Source organism: Urocitellus parryii, chromosome 1 (genome assembly GCF_045843805.1).
Source record: "Urocitellus parryii isolate mUroPar1 chromosome 1, mUroPar1.hap1, whole genome shotgun sequence".
In the NCBI taxonomy this organism is placed as follows: domain Eukaryota; kingdom Metazoa; phylum Chordata; class Mammalia; order Rodentia; family Sciuridae; genus Urocitellus; species Urocitellus parryii.
The window spans coordinates 193,129,758-193,145,805 of record NC_135531.1 but is presented as its reverse complement, the minus strand read 5'-3'; the positions used below and the strand labels follow the sequence as shown (position 1 = coordinate 193,145,805).

General features: G+C 40.9%; 1 protein-coding gene across 1 annotated transcript in view; it reads right to left on the bottom strand.

The window, feature by feature from the left end:
* Positions 1–14,714, bottom strand: part of Thsd7b (thrombospondin type 1 domain containing 7B) — a 932,734-nt gene extending 918,020 nt beyond the window's left edge. The window contains exon 1 of the mRNA XM_077798343.1: positions 14,668–14,714. The gene's annotated coding sequence lies outside the window, so the exon portion shown is untranslated. The remainder of the gene's footprint in view (positions 1–14,667) is intronic.
* Positions 14,715–16,048: the final 1,334 nt, after the last annotated feature.

Below are 16,048 nucleotides of genomic sequence, written 5' to 3'. Positions count from 1 at the left end.
TCTTCACCGTCTTTACTATGTTAGCCACTTCTGCTCTAAGAGAAAAGTTATTCTGTGCAGACATCTTCCTCTTCTTGGAGGTATATAAGACTGTCAGGTTGAGTAAAGATTTGGGGGCTTTGAAATTCAGCTATCATGTGTCTGAAGGTGATTCTTTGTGCTGGAAATACATGAATCATTGCTCCAGAGACAGCTGGGTCCAAAAGTAAACTCGGGATAAAGAGTGTCTATAAATTCAAAATACCCAAGAGAGTGGCATGATTCTACAGTCCAATTCCACTACAGTTAGTACAATGCAGTGTTTGGCTTTTAATTATTCCAATAAAATATTGATTAATTGTTTGCAGTACCTTCTCTGACTCTGTATAAATAGCTCTTTGGCCAAAATGTCCCAAAGCAGTTAATGTAGCTGGACTTGATTTCAGCGAGTCCTTCACAAGTTAGTGATAAGGCTATAGTAGTAGATTATTAAGGCCAAACTCAGGTGATCAATTCCCTAGTCCATTTCCATAACTAAAGATGGACTCTTTTAACTTTCCTACAAGTACGTGCCAGGGCCACAGCGGAGGATAGATACCTGAAGGAGAAAGAAAGGAATTTGGAATAGCGAATTTACCAGAAAACAGGATAAAGAATTAGAAACATGCAGAGCTCTCCTCTGACATCACTGCAAAAATGAGGTGAGTAGCTTCAAAAAAAAAGTTACTTCTCTTCTTACCCTTTCCCCAAATATTTAAGATACTCATTTACAAAATCTGACAACAGCTTATATGTAATGTGAAAAATGAGAAAATGTTCACTGATTCATTCAACAAGTCCTGATCACCTGCTGTGTTCTAAGCACTACCTAGACCCTGGGAATACAGAGAAGAACAGGACAAAGTCCCTGCCCTTCGGAGCTTTCGTTTTGCTGGGAAGAGACAGAAAGAAGCATGTAAACATACATGAGTAAATTTGGATAGTGGAAAAGTAAAAACCTAATAAAATAAGATTGTTAGACACGGGTCATCTGTGTATCTGTTAAGGGGATTATCTTGACTCTAGCCTAGGAGGTGAGGACAGGGCTCTCTGAGGAGGACACATTGAGACCTAGATGATAAGGAGCAAGCCTTATCTCCCATCCAAAGATCAGGGGAGATAACTCAAGGTAACTACAGAGGCCTGAAATAAGAGTCAATATTGGCATGTTCAGGAGAAAAAAGCAGTATGATTAAAGAATAGAGGGGGATCTTGTTAGGAGATGAGGTAAGAGGATGAGAAGGTCAAATCAGGCAGGACCTGAATACCACTGCAAAAGTTTGTCTTTTATTCCAATTGCAAGGTGATACCACCAGTGAGTGGCCAGGGACAGCCACCATTGATACATACCTCATGGTATCCATATCCTTTTATTATCGACTTTTGCATAGGGTGGGAGTGAAGACATCTGACTTCTGAAGCTACATCATGATTTCTCAACCATGACATTATTGACATTATAGACCAGATAATTCTTTTTGTGGGAGTCATTAAATAATGCTGAGGAGAACCCCTGGCTTCTACACTAGGTGCCAGTAAGTACTACTTCCTGTGATTATAATAACAAAACTGTATCTCCAAACCAGGCTAAATATCCCAGCCCGTGTGTGTGTGTGTGTGTGTGTGTGTGTGTGTGTTTAAAATCCCTCCAGGTAGTGTTCACCAAGTTGGTCCTAAAAGACATTGTGGCTACTGCCTTGTTCTCCGATTGCTCACTCTGGCACGAAGGCAGCTGCCATGCTGTGACAACACTAAAGCTGCTTCATAGAGAGGCACACATGAGCATGAACTGAGGCTTCTTTCCAGCCCCCATCAAGCCTTCAGATGACTACATCCCTGGTTGGCATCTTGATTACAACCCTGTGAGAGGCCCTGAGCCAGAACCTCCCAGCTATAGCTAGGCCACTCATAAGCTCCTGACACAGACTGAGTTGGTAAAATTTATGCTGTTCTAAGCTAATTCTGTGGATAATTTCCCATGTAGCAATAGATAATACAGAATATTTAAAAACAAGAGTGATTTTAGGTACATGTGTGACTGCACTATGGTGTGATGGTACATCATGTACAACCATAGAAATGTAAAGTTGTGCTACAATTGTGTACAGTGAATCAAAATGCATTCTGCTGTCATATATACCTAATTAAAATTAATAAATAAAATTTTTTATTTAAAAACAGTGACTTTATCCAGGTGCCATGGCACACACTTTTAATGCCAGCAGCTCTAGAGGATGAGGTAGGAGGATTACAAGTTCAAAGCCAGTCTTAGGAATTTAGCAAGGCCCTAAGCAACTTGGCAAGACTCTCAAAACAAAAAAATAAAAAGAGCTGTGAATGAATCTCAGTAGTTAAGCACCCCTGGGTTCAATCTCCAGTATTAAAAAAAAAAAGAATGATTTTTGTCTAATCTGATATGCACAAAATAAACTACAGATGTGGAAAAAGGGGAGGCTGGGTACAAAGCAGAAGGCTATTGTTCTATTTAAACAAGAGATTATGATGTCCTAAACTAGAGTTGTAGCAATGGTCAGGGTCAATGCTAGTTTTCATAGCACACTTGTGAAAATTAGAAAGAGGCACCTAATCCTCAAGCTATTTTAAATATGTCTATTATTTTAAATATGTCTAATATTTAAATATGTCTGATTGTGTGTGTATGTGTGTGTGTGTAGAAGAGGAAACATTTAGGCCATCTGCAGGAACATTTTTTACAAAATCATATTAAAGGGAATGCCCTTGGGCTGTGTGCCAACCTCCACAGTCATACATGGAGGTCTACAAATTTTTACAGAAAAGTTCTCCAATGGAGAATTTCAGATATTCCTTTGGACTGGGTATTGCATATGAAGAAAGACAACTGCTGAGTGGGGACCAGAGAAATTAGTTAATTGGAGATCTTGTTTAAAGGAATGGGAAAAATGGAAGAAGTAGATAGTTGTGGATACAGGAAAACCAAGAGTTCTCTTTCAACTTTGTTCAGTTTGAGTTCTTTAGCAAATAACCAAATCAAAATGTTCTGTAGGAAACTGAATTCACGAGCCTGGATCTCAGAGGAGAGGACAGAGCTACAATTTGGGCTGGGTGTGGTGGTATATGCCTATAATCCTAGCAGCTTGGAAGGCTGAGGCAGGAAGATCACAAGTCTGAGGCCAGCATCAGCAATTAAGTGAGGCCCTGAGCAACTTAGTGAGACCCTGTTCTCAGAATAAAATACAAAAAGGAAAAGGGGCTGGGGATGTGGCTCAGCAATTAAGTGTCCCTGGGTTCTCAATTCCCAGTACCAAAAAATATATATTTTTGGTATTTATTTATTATTTTGGTATTTAATAACATTTACATATTATATATATTAGGCATATTTATATTTTTATATATTATTAATATATATGGTATAAATATATTTATTTATAAATATATATATATTTATAAATAAATATATATATTTATTTATATATATATATATATATTTGGGGGAGTCATTAGCATATAGGTGTCTTTAAAAATCACAGGACCAGACAAGATTTTCTAGAAAAAACATTTATTAATACCAGCAGCTTTAGTGCATGTGTGAGGCACTGGGTTCAATTCTCAGTACCAAATATAAGTAAATAAAATAAAGATCCACTGACAACTAAAAAATATTTTTTAAAAAAAGAAAGAGAAGATGCATAAGACTGAGTGAGCCCTTAAATGAACTCATATGAAAAGTTTGAAGAGAGAAAAGGAATCAGTAAAGAAAAATAAGTTTTGATCAATAAACATAGAAGAGAAAAAATGGGGAGAGTGGTTGTCTGAGAATTTAGAGCATAAATTTCAAAATAATGAAGTGGTCAGTGGAGACATTATCAGACCAAGTCATGCACACTAATCAAAGAAAGCAGTGTTCTGTATGTATCAGGCACCAAATAATTCTTAACCATTTAACAAATGAAAAAATAATAGCAAACATGCATGCTGTGCTCTCTACAGATCAGACATTGTTATGTAAGACTTTTACATATATTAACTCAGTTAATCCTCACCATTATTCTATCAAGTAAAAACTATAATCCTTACTTCAAGATGAAAGAATTGAGGCCCATACAAGTTAAATAATCTGTGCAGTGTGACATTCTTAGAATGTAGTAGTATAAGGATTGGGACCTGGCGATCTAGCTTCAAAGCAAATGCTCTTAACCTCTGTGCCATTGCTGATAAATGAGTGAGTGAGATAACAGTAATTTCTAAGAAACTTTTCATGTGGATTTGGAATACATTAAATGATTGGTTGACTTCTAAATCTTATTCTGCCCCAGCTGTTTTTAAATGCATTTGCCTTCCTTGAAATCACTCTGTCAAGGTGGCACAATGAAGTCAACCAAAAAGAGATGGGGCAATAGGAGGAATCAATCCTACATTAAAACAGGGCCAGGCATGATGCACAAAAGCACTATCACTGGCTAGCAACCAAGTAGACTATAGCTCACTGACAGCATCAAAGGCTAGGCCCATTTGTTTAAAAATTTTATAGAAGAATCCATTTTCAGAGCCTCATTGTTTCTTCTAATTCCCATTTTTCACTTTGTTCCAGTTATTTAGTTCCTTCCCTTGATCCATGGACAGCTTTATGTCCCTTCTCATATCCTCTCGGTCTGACTTGGAAGTGCCTGGTCTTGGAAGCCAGGTGCATGCAGGTGTGATCCGACAGTGCCTTGCCTCAGTTTTGATGTCTCTGGCTATCTACCTAGGATTGCTCTGCACCACCATGGAGAAAGCCCATAGAAGCCCACTCACCCATGGAAGCACACCTACAGACCTGCAAGTGAAGGGAGTTATTGCCCTCTAGAGGTCTGTGACTATTGAGAAATAGCAGCTGGGAGACTAATACTCCCCCCTTCAGGTCTGATGGACAGCATCTCTAAGGAACATGCAACAATTCCTGAAAGGCTCACCAAAGGATCCAGTCCCAGTTGCCCACAGCAATGCCCTCAATAGCATACCCTTGGGTTGGCTTTTTCTCCTTCCATGATCTTCATTTCTGTTCTCAAAATAAATTACACACATCAAGCCCTTGCCTCAGGCTTTGTTTTTTTGTTTTGTTTTGTTGTTGTTGTTGTTTTGTTTTTTTTCAAGTGAAACATATGAAGGCCACCCCATTAGATTAAGAGAACATGAGATTGAGTCTCACCTGAGAGACTTATTCACGATCACTACCCATAACCCTCAGAATTTAGAAACAGGCCTGGGGTTGAGCCCTAGTTCCACTGCTAAGTAAACTTAAACTGTTTAAGTAAACTTCAACAAAATGTAACTTCCTGTGACTTAGTTTTCTTATCCATAAAATGTGAAGAACAAAAATATCATCCTGCTAGGGTGGTATGAAATAATGGATATGATAACAAAGTGATGGATATGTGTAGCCTTGGTAGATAGATTCTCTAGTCAAATGTTAAGGGTGTGTGTGTGTGTGTGTGTGTGTGTGAGAGAGTGTGTGAGAGAGAGAGAGAGAGAGAGAGAGAGAGAGAGAGAGAGAGCGCGCGCACGCACATATAGTATTTTCTTTTTTTAACCAATTTGTTTCTAGGCCATAAGAAAACTATTACAAGGGGCTGGGATTGTGGCTCAGCAGTAGTGTGCTTGCCTAGCACGTGCAAGGTCCTAGGTTTGATCCTCAGCACCACATAAAAATAAATAAATAAATACAATAAAGATATTGTGTCCAACTACAACTAAAAAATAAATAGTAAAAAAAAATTTAAAAGAAAACTATTACAGAGGCCATTAGGTGGAATCCCACCAACCAAGCCCACACGGACCCTTGGGCCGAGCACGGGTTCTCAGAAGGGGAAGGAAGCGGTACAGTCCCATCCCCCACAGCGGACACCCCGCCGAGGCAGTCAGCGGCCAGCATCCGGGAAAGCTGAAGGATACACCGCCACTCTCCTTCAGAGTGCGACATCAAAACAGGTCGGTGTCATTCAGCTCACCCCCCAGACAGCGGGAATTCGCATAAAATCTCTCCTAGGCTTGCCGGGAGAGGGAGTATCAAGCTGAACCTCCATACAGTCTAGGGGGAAACCAGAGACACCTGACCTCCAACCCCTCCTCCCAGTAGCAGCCAAAAGGAAACCTGGCTAGCCAGCGCTGGGGGAGGGGCAAGCAGAAAAAATCAAAGTGATAGAGTGCCAGGGATCCCAGCAGCCTGCAGCAGGGCCCGGAGAGCCAGGCCAACTGATTCGCGTGGCCTGCCCTGCGGCTACAGAAGGCGTGGCGCCTCAGTGAAGCCATTAATTGGCAAGCAGGGAGGTTAGGGAAGGCCATTAGGTGGAATCCCACCAGCCAAGCCCACACGGACCCTTGGGCCGAGCACGGGTTCTCAGAAGGGGAAGGAAGCGGTACAGTCCCATCCCCCACAGCGGACACCCCGCCGAGGCAGTCAGCGGCCAGCATCCGGGAAAGCTGAAGGATACACCGCCACTCTCCTTCAGAGTGCGACATCAAAACAGGTCGGTGTCATTCAGCTCACCCCCCAGACAGCGGGAATTCGCATAAAATCTCTCCTAGGCTTGCCGGGAGAGGGAGTATCAAGCTGAACCTCCATACAGTCTAGGGGGAAACCAGAGACACCTGACCTCCAACCCCTCCTCCCAGTAGCAGCCAAAAGGAAACCTGGCTAGCCAGCGCTGGGGGAGGGGCAAGCAGAAAAAATCAAAGTGATAGAGTGCCAGGGATCCCAGCAGCCTGCAGCAGGGCCCGGAGAGCCAGGCCAACTGATTCGCGTGGCCTGCCCTGCGGCTACAGAAGGCGTGGCGCCTCAGTGAAGCCATTAATTGGCAAGCAGGGAGGTTAGGGAAGGCCATTAGGTGGAATCCCACCAACCAAGCCCACACGGACCCTTGGGCCGAGCACGGGTTCTCAGAAGGGGAAGGAAGCGGTACAGTCCCATCCCCCACAGCGGACACCCCGCCGAGGCAGTCAGCGGCCAGCATCCGGGAAAGCTGAAGGATACACCGCCACTCTCCTTCAGAGTGCGACATCAAAACAGGTCGGTGTCATTCAGCTCACCCCCCAGACAGCGGGAATTCGCATAAAATCTCTCCTAGGCTTGCCGGGAGAGGGAGTATCAAGCTGAGCCTCCATACAGGCCAGGGGGAAACCAGAGACACCTGACCTCCAACCCCTCCTCCCAGTAGCAGCCAAAAGGAAACCTGGCTAGCCAGCGCTGGGGGAGGGGCAAGCAGAAAAAATCAAAGTGATAGAGTGCCAGGGATCCCAGCAGCCTGCAGCAGGGCCCCGGAGATCCAGGCCAACTGATTCGCGTGGCCTGCCCTGTGGCTACAGAAGGCGTGGCGCCTCAGTGAAGCCATTAATTGGCAAGCAGGGAGGTTAGGGAAGGCCATTAGGTGGAATCCCACCAGCCAAGCCCACACGGACCCTTGGGCCGAGCACGGGTTCTCAGAAGGGGAAGGAAGCGGTACAGTCCCATCCCCCACAGCGGACACTCCACCGAGGCAGTCAGCGGCCAGCATCCGGGAAAGCTGAAGGATACACCGCCACTCTCCTTCAGAGTGCAACATCAAAACAGCGGACACTCCATCCAGGCAGTCAATGGACACCATCCGGGAAAGCTGAAGAATACACCACCACTCTCCAACAGCTTGCAACATCAAAACAGCCAGCAGCAGGACCCCGGAGATCCAGGCCAACTGATTCGCGCGGCCTGCCCCGCAGCTACAGAAGGCGTGGCGCCTCAGAGAAGCCATTAATTAGCAAGCAGGGAGGTTAGGGACTGCCATTAGGTGGAATCCCGCCAGCCAAGCCCACCGCCCACGCCCGGAACAGGCCCAGCGATCTGCCAGCATTGTAGTCACGACACCCCAATTGGAATAGGGACAGAGCAGAGCCGCCTTCCACTCCCGGAACAGGCCCAGAGAGCCGCCAGCGTGGTAGACACGTCACCCCAATTGGAGTAGGGGCACAGCCGCCGCCTGCACCTGCAAGGGAGACTTTTCAAGTATACAAGAGCAACATAAATAAATAGGGGGTAAATTTCAAAACACAACAGTTGCACCAAGCAGAAAGAAACGCGAGCAGTATGAAAAGACAAGGAAAGAAAGGTCCACAAGCAATGCAGGTCAACTCAACTTTAGAAGAGGTAATAGCTGCAACAGATGGAATATCAGATAAAGAGTTCAGGATATATATGCTTCAGATGATCTGGAGTCTCAAGGAAGACATGAGACAGCAAAATCAGACAATGAAAGATCACATTGACAAACAAATCCAGGAAGTAAAAGATCAATTTCACAGGGAGATAGAGGTAATAAAAAACAAACAAATTGAAATTCTAGAAATGCAGGAAACAATAAACCAACTTAAAAACTCAATTGAGAATACTACCAGCAGAGTAGATCACTTAGAAGAGAGAACATCAGACAATGAAGACAAAGTATTTCAACTGGAAAAGAACATAGACAGCTCAGCAAGTCTGCTAAGAAACCATGAGCAGAACATCCAAGAATTATGGGACAATATCAAAAGACCAAATTTAAGAGTCATTGGGATACAGGAAGGCACAGAGCTCCATTCCAAAGGAATAAACAGTCTATTCAGTGAAATAATACGAGAAAACTTCCCAGAATTGAAGATTGAGACAGAATCCCAAATCCTAGAAGCCTACAGGACGCCGAATGTGCAAAATCATAAGAGATCCACACCTAGACACATTATAATGAAGATGTCCAACATACAGAATAAGGAGAGAATTTTAAAAGCTGCAAGAGAAAGAAAGCAGATTACATTTAGGGGTAAACCAATCAGGATAACAGCTGATCTCTCAACACAGACTCTGAAAGCTAGAAGATCCTGGAATAACATATTTCAAACACTGAAAGACAATGGGCTCCAACCAAGAATTGTGTATCCGGCGAAATTAAGCTTCAGGTTAGAAGATGAAATTAAAACCTTCCACAATAAACAAAAGTTAAAAGAATTCGCAGCTAGAAAACCATCTCTTCAAAAAATCCTTGGCAAAACATTACAGGAAGAGGAAATGGAAAACAACATTGAAAACCAACAATGGGAGGTAGGACAGTAAAGGGGGGAAAGTAGTCAAAGAGGATAACAAATCAGGTTTAGTAACATCAATAAACAAATATGGATAGAAGAACAAACCATATCTCAATAATAACCCTAAATGTTAATGGCTTAAACTCACCAATTAAGAGACATAGGCTAGTAGAATGGATCAAAAAACAAGACCCAACAATATGCTGTCTACAGGAGACGCATTTGATAGGAAAAGATATACATAGACTGAAGGTGAAAGGTTGGGAAAAATCATATCACTCATATGGACCGCGGAAACAAGCAGGAGTGTCCATACTCATATCTAATAAAATAGATTTCAAGCCAAAGCTAATCAAAAGGGATATAGAAGGACACTTCATACTGCTCAAGGGAACCATACACCAACAAGACATAACAATCATAAATATATATGCCCCAAATAATGGTGCAGCTGTATTCATCAAGCAAACTCTTCTCAAGTTCAAGAGTCTAATAGACCAACATACAATAATCATGGGAGATTTCAACACACCTCTCTCACCACTGGACAGATCTTCCAAACAAAAGTTAAATAAGGAAACTATAGAACTCAATAACACAATTAACAACCTAGACTTAATTGACATATACAGACTATACCACCCAACATCAAGTAGCTACACTTTTTTCTCAGCAGCACATGGAACCTTCTCAAAAATAGACCATATACTATGTCACAGGGCAACTCTTAGACAATACAAAGGGGTAGAGATAATACCATGCATCTTATCTGATCATAATGGAATGAAACTGAAAATCAATGATAAAAGAAGAAAGGAAAAAGCAAGCATCACCTGGAGAATGAACAATAGGTTGCTGAGTGATCAATGGGTTTTAGAAGACATCAAGGAGGAAATTAAAAAATTCCTAGAGTTAAATGAAAACACAGACACAACATATCGGAATCTATGGGACACATTGAAAGCAGTTCTAAGAGGAAAATTCATTGCTTGGAGTTCATTCCTCAAAAAAAGAAAAAACCAACAAATAAATGATCTCATACTTCATCTCAAAATCCTAGAAAAAGAAGAGCAAAACAACAGCAAAAGAAGTAGAAGGCAAGAAATAATTAAAATCAGAGCTGAAATTAATGAAATTGAAACAAAAGAAACAATTGAAAAAATTGACAAAACTAAAAGCTGGTTCTTTGAAAAAATAAATAAAATTGACAGACCCTTAGCCATGCTAACGAAGAGAAGAAGAGAGAGAACCCAAATTACTAGCATACGGGATGAAAAAGACAATATCACAACAGACACTTCAGAAATACAGAAGATAATCAGAAATTACTTTGAATCCTTATACTCCAATAAAATAGAAGATAGTGAAGGCATAGATAAATTCCTTGAGTCCTATGATCTGCCCAGATTGAGCCAGGAGGATATAGACAACCTAAACAGACCAATAACAATAGAGGAAATAGAAGAAACCATCAAAAGACTACCAACTAAGAAAAGCCCAGGACCGGATGGGTATACAGCAGAGTTTTACAAAACCTTTAAAGAGGAACTAACACCAATACTTTTCAAGCTATTTCAGGAAATAGAAAAAGAGGGAGAACTTCCAAATTCATTCTACGAGGCCAACATCACCCTGATTCCGAAACCAGACAAAGACACATCAAAGAAGGAAAACTACAGACCAATATCTCTAATGAACCTTGACGCAAAAATCCTCAATAAAATTCTGGCGAATCGGATTCAAATACATATCAAAAAAATTATACATCATGATCAAGTAGGATTCATCCCTGGGATGCAAGGCTGGTTTAATATACGGAAATCAATAAATGTTATTCACCACATCAATAGACTTAAAAATAAGAACCATATGATCATCTCAATAGATGCAGAAAAAGCATTTGACAAAGTACAGCATCCCTTTATGTTCAAAACGCTAGAAAAATTAGGGATAACAGGATCATACCTCAACATTGTAAAAGCAATATATGATAAGCCACAGGCCAGCATCATTCTGAATGGAGAAAAATTGAAGGCATTCCCTCTAAGATCTGGTACAAGACAGGGATGCCCTCTCTCACCACTTCTGTTCAACATAGTCCTCGAAACACTGGCCAGAGCAATTAGACAGTCAAAAGAAATTAAAGGCATAAAAATAGGAAAAGAAGAACTTAAATTATCACTATTTGCAGATGATATGATTCTATACCTAGCAGACCCAAAAGGGTCTACAAAGAAGCTATTAGAGCTAATAAATGAATTCAGCAAAGTGGCAGGATATAAGATCAACACGCATAAATCAAAGGCGTTCCTGTATATGAGCGACAAATCCTCTGAAACGGAAATGAGGACAACTACTCCATTCACAATATCCCCCCAAAAAATAAAATACTTGGGAATCAACCTAACAAAAGAGGTGAAAGATTTATACAATGAAAATTACAGAACCCTAAAGAAAGACATAGAAGAAGACCTTAGAAGATGGAAAAACATACCCTGCTCATGGATAGGCAGAACTAACATCATCAAAATGGCGATATTACCAAAAGTTCTCTATAAGTTCAATGCAATGCCAATCAAAATCCCAACAGCATATCTTGTAGAAATAGATAAAAGAATCATGAAATTCATATGGAATAATAAAAGACCCAGAATAGCAAAAACAATACTAAGCAGGAAGTGTGAATCAGGCGGTATAGCGATACCAGACTTCAAACTATACTACAGAGCAATAGTAACAAAAACAGCATGGTACTGGTACCAAAACAGGCGGGTGGACCAATGGTACAGAATAGAGGACACAGCAACCAATCCACAAAACTACAACTATCTTATTTTTGATAAAGGGGCTAAAAGCATGCAATGGAGGAAGGATAGCATCTTCAACAAATGGTGCTGGGAAAACTGGAAATCCATTTGCACCAAAATGAATCTGAATCCCTATCTCTCGCCGTGCACAAAAGTTAACTCAAAATGGATCAAGGAGCTTGATATTAAATCTGAGACACGGCATCTGATAGAAGAAAAAGTTGGTTATGATCTACACGCTGTGGGATCGGGCTCCAAATTCCTCAATAGGACACCCATAGCGCTAGAGTTAACAAATAGAATCAACAAATGGGACTTACTCAAACTAAAAAGTTTTTTCTCAGCAAAAGAAACAATAAGAGAGATAAATAGGGAGCCTACATCCTGGGAACAAATCTTTACTCCACACACTTCAGATAGAGCCCTAATAACCAGAATATACAAAGAACTCAAAAAATTAGACAATAAGATAACAAATAACCCAATCAATAAATGGGCCAAGGACCTGAACAGACACTTCTCAGAGGAGGACATACAATCAATCAACAAGTACATGAAAAAATGCTCACCATCGCTAGCAGTCAGAGAAATGCAAATCAAAACTACCCTAAGATACCATCTCACTCCAGTAAGACTGGCAGCCTTTAGGAAGTCAAACAACAATAAGTGCTGGAGAGGATGCGGGGAAAAGGGCACTCTTGTTCATTGCTGGTGGGACTGCAAATTGGTGCAGCCAATTTGGAAAGCAGTATGGAGATTTCTTGGAAAGCTGGGAATGGAACCACCATTTGACCCAGCTATTCCCCTTCTCGGTCTATTCCCTAAAGCCCTAACAAGAGCATGCTACAGGGACACTGCTACATCGATGTTCATAGCAGCTCAATTCACGATAGCAAGACTGTGGAACCAGCCTAGATGCCCTTCAATAGATGAATGGATAAAAAAAATGTGGCATTTATACACTATGGAGTATTACTCTGCATTAAAAAATGACAAAATTATAGAATTTGGAGGGAAATGGATGGCATTAGAGCAGATTATGCTAAGTGAAGCTAGTCAATCTTTAAAAAACAAATACCAAATGACTCCTTTGATATAAGGGGTGTAAACAAGGACAGGGTAGGGACGAAGAGCTTGAGAAGAATATTTACAGTAAACAGGGATGAGAGGTGGGAGGGAAAGGGAGTGAGAAGGGAAATTGCATGGAAATGGAAGGCGATCCTCAGGGTTATACAAAATGTCATATAAGAGGTAAGGAGGGGTAAGTCAAGAGAATACAAATGGAAGACATGATTTACAGTAGAAGGGGTAGAGAGAGAAAAGGGGAGGGGAGGGGAGGGGAGGGGAGGGGGGATAGTAGACAATAGGACAGACAGCAGAATACATCAGACACTAGAAAGGCAATATGTCAATCAATGGAAGGGTAACTGATGTGATACAGCAATTTGTATACGGGGTAAAAGCGGGAGTTCATAATCCACTTGAATCAAACCGTGTAATATGATGTATTAAGAACTATGTAATGTTATGAACGACCAATAAAAAAAAAAATAAAATAAAAATAAAATAAAATAAAATAAAAAAAAAAAAAAAAGAAAACTATTACAAAATAAGTTTATACAATATGGTAGCTATTGCCTATATGTGAAATTTACATGAAATAAAATAAAAATCAAATTAAAAATTCAATTCCTCGGTTGCATTAACCACATCTCAAGTGTTCAGAGGCCACAGGTAGCTAGTAGCTCTTGCATTGTCAGATAGTGCAGTTTATCATTGGATTGACAGTTTGATTGGACAGCGTTGTATTCAATATTCTTATTGCAAAAAATATTTAATATTCTTATTTGCAAAGAGGCAGAGGGGAGGGGATGTCATGTATTGAGTACTCTATAGCTATGTCTATTACCCAGCTATTGAGAAATTTTTCTCCCTGGAAATTTTCATCCAATTAGAAGTCCAGGCTCATCTTGATGGTGGCACTGTGCGCAGTGCCAGGATTTCTGGGCTTCTCCCAGCATAAGTTTCAAAGTGCATGGCTTTAATTGGACAGATGACACTCCTCTGAGCAATGTAATGTTGCCTTCTCGCCTGACAGTTGGCACAGTGGAAACTGGGCACTAGAAAAGGGATCAAGTCCAGCCATGCTACAGAGGCACAGCCAGTTAGCAAATGACCATATAGGAATGTCACCAGGTCACTGATCATATCACCCTGCATATAGGACTGCTGACTCATGCAGGTGTTCCTTCCCGAGTTTCAGAGGTTAGGGTGACGTTTTTACTAGGCATATTGTAAATGCCTCCGCACTTTATTGACTCACTCACAAACCTGATAGGTCAAGGAGCACAGTTCCTGGCAGAGACACGTTGTGGAAATTTTGCAGTGGAAAGTTTGTCTTCCAGGTCTCACTCTGGTGCCTGTCCACAAAGTGTCCAGTGCTCTCATACAGGCTTGAATCCCGCCTCAGCAGGACCCAGCCTGCACTGGCTCAGATGGCTAATAGACTGGATACTTTTTCATCAATGTGCTGAGTAATCCATGCTGAGGTAAAAATGGGTAAAAGACATTATCCCCCTGAGGTCTGAAGTTAACAAAAATATTAAGATGCAAAATCTTAACTCAATACTTCCCCAAGAGGAAATCTATTTGTTGATCTGAAAGTCAGTAATGCCCATTAGCAATGCCTCCTGTTTCTACAGCCACCTTTACCTCCCATCACAGGCACAAAGATTAATGATCATGGAACTGAGAGAAATCAAAAACAGCACTCTGTGAGGATAACACAAACCTGGTTGGCCCTTCCCTTAGCTTGCTCTTCAACAAGACTGATTCAAGCACCCATTGTATCTGACACCATAACAGCAGGGAGACCGGCACCATGTCTGGAAAACACTCTGGGTCTTCCTTGCACCTTTTCTCCTCAGGGCTCACATTGCCATGTTTTTAACCCATGACACTTCCTGGATGTGATATGCTTTTTCCACCTACCTTTCCTAGCTCAGCATGACCACCGAGCTTCTCAACCCTTGAATCTTTAAAATGTGTCTAGCATTGGTTCCTAAACTGACATCCTACCTGATTAAGTAAGTCCTAGAAAGCAAAGTTTTTAAATACAATTTAGAGAAAATGGTGCATCAAATAGTGGCAGAACCCAACAGAGGACACAGGGTTAGATCTTACAGTGTCTCATACATAAAAGTGTTACACCAAATATATAAATGTATTATGTAATTTAGATATTAAAAAGTTTGATTTGGGAGTCAGGATGCCTGGGTTCAAATCATGGCTCCATTACATCATAACTATAGAAACTTACCTGAGTTATTTAACTTCCCCACACCTTGCTTCTTCAAGTGTGAAATGTGAACATGATATCATCCTCATGATAGGAGAAGGTTAAAAATAGGATAAAGCTTATAAAGGTTAAAAATAGAAGATTAAAAATAGGATAAAGCTTCTAAAGCATTTAGCATAGGGTCTTCACTACCATCAGAGACTAATTACTGGCAGTGCTAACTATTAATGTTATTTGGCAATATATTTGTTATTGTCATTATTATCCATTTAATAATAATCAGAGCTCCTTGATAACTGATTAGAGTTAGCAGCCAAGGGATGGAAACAAGAAAGCCAAGGTCTTTGCCACTCTGCCTTTTGGACCTGAAGCCTCCCAGCTGCCAGAATATAGTTGCTACCCAGAGAAATGATTAGACTAAGAGCCTGCTTATTTTATCACATCTTTTTCCTATTTTCCCAACTTCTCCTTAAAAAGAAATAGACGTTTATTTAATCAGCTGAAAATTTCAGGGGAAATTTTCCTTTGTTATTCTCACAGTACTGAACAGTATAAAGAATGTGATCATTTACAAAACCAGGTGATATGGCTCATTTTCCCTTAATTTTCACCACATGCTTAAGGTGATATTTTCATGAACACAGCAAAAAGAATAAACAGAACGATGATTCACTATTTTCTCCAACAGATTTTTGCAATGACATTTTGCAACAAGATAGAAATTATTTCTCAAGAAAAAAAAAATCTCATCTTCACACACAAACAAAAGAAAGAAAAAACCCACAAAAGTGACATTTTTCTTCCCTGGAGAGTGTCTTTCTTTCTATGAGACCTGCCTTTCACCTCCACAGTCAGCTCCAGGTGTTAATAGAAA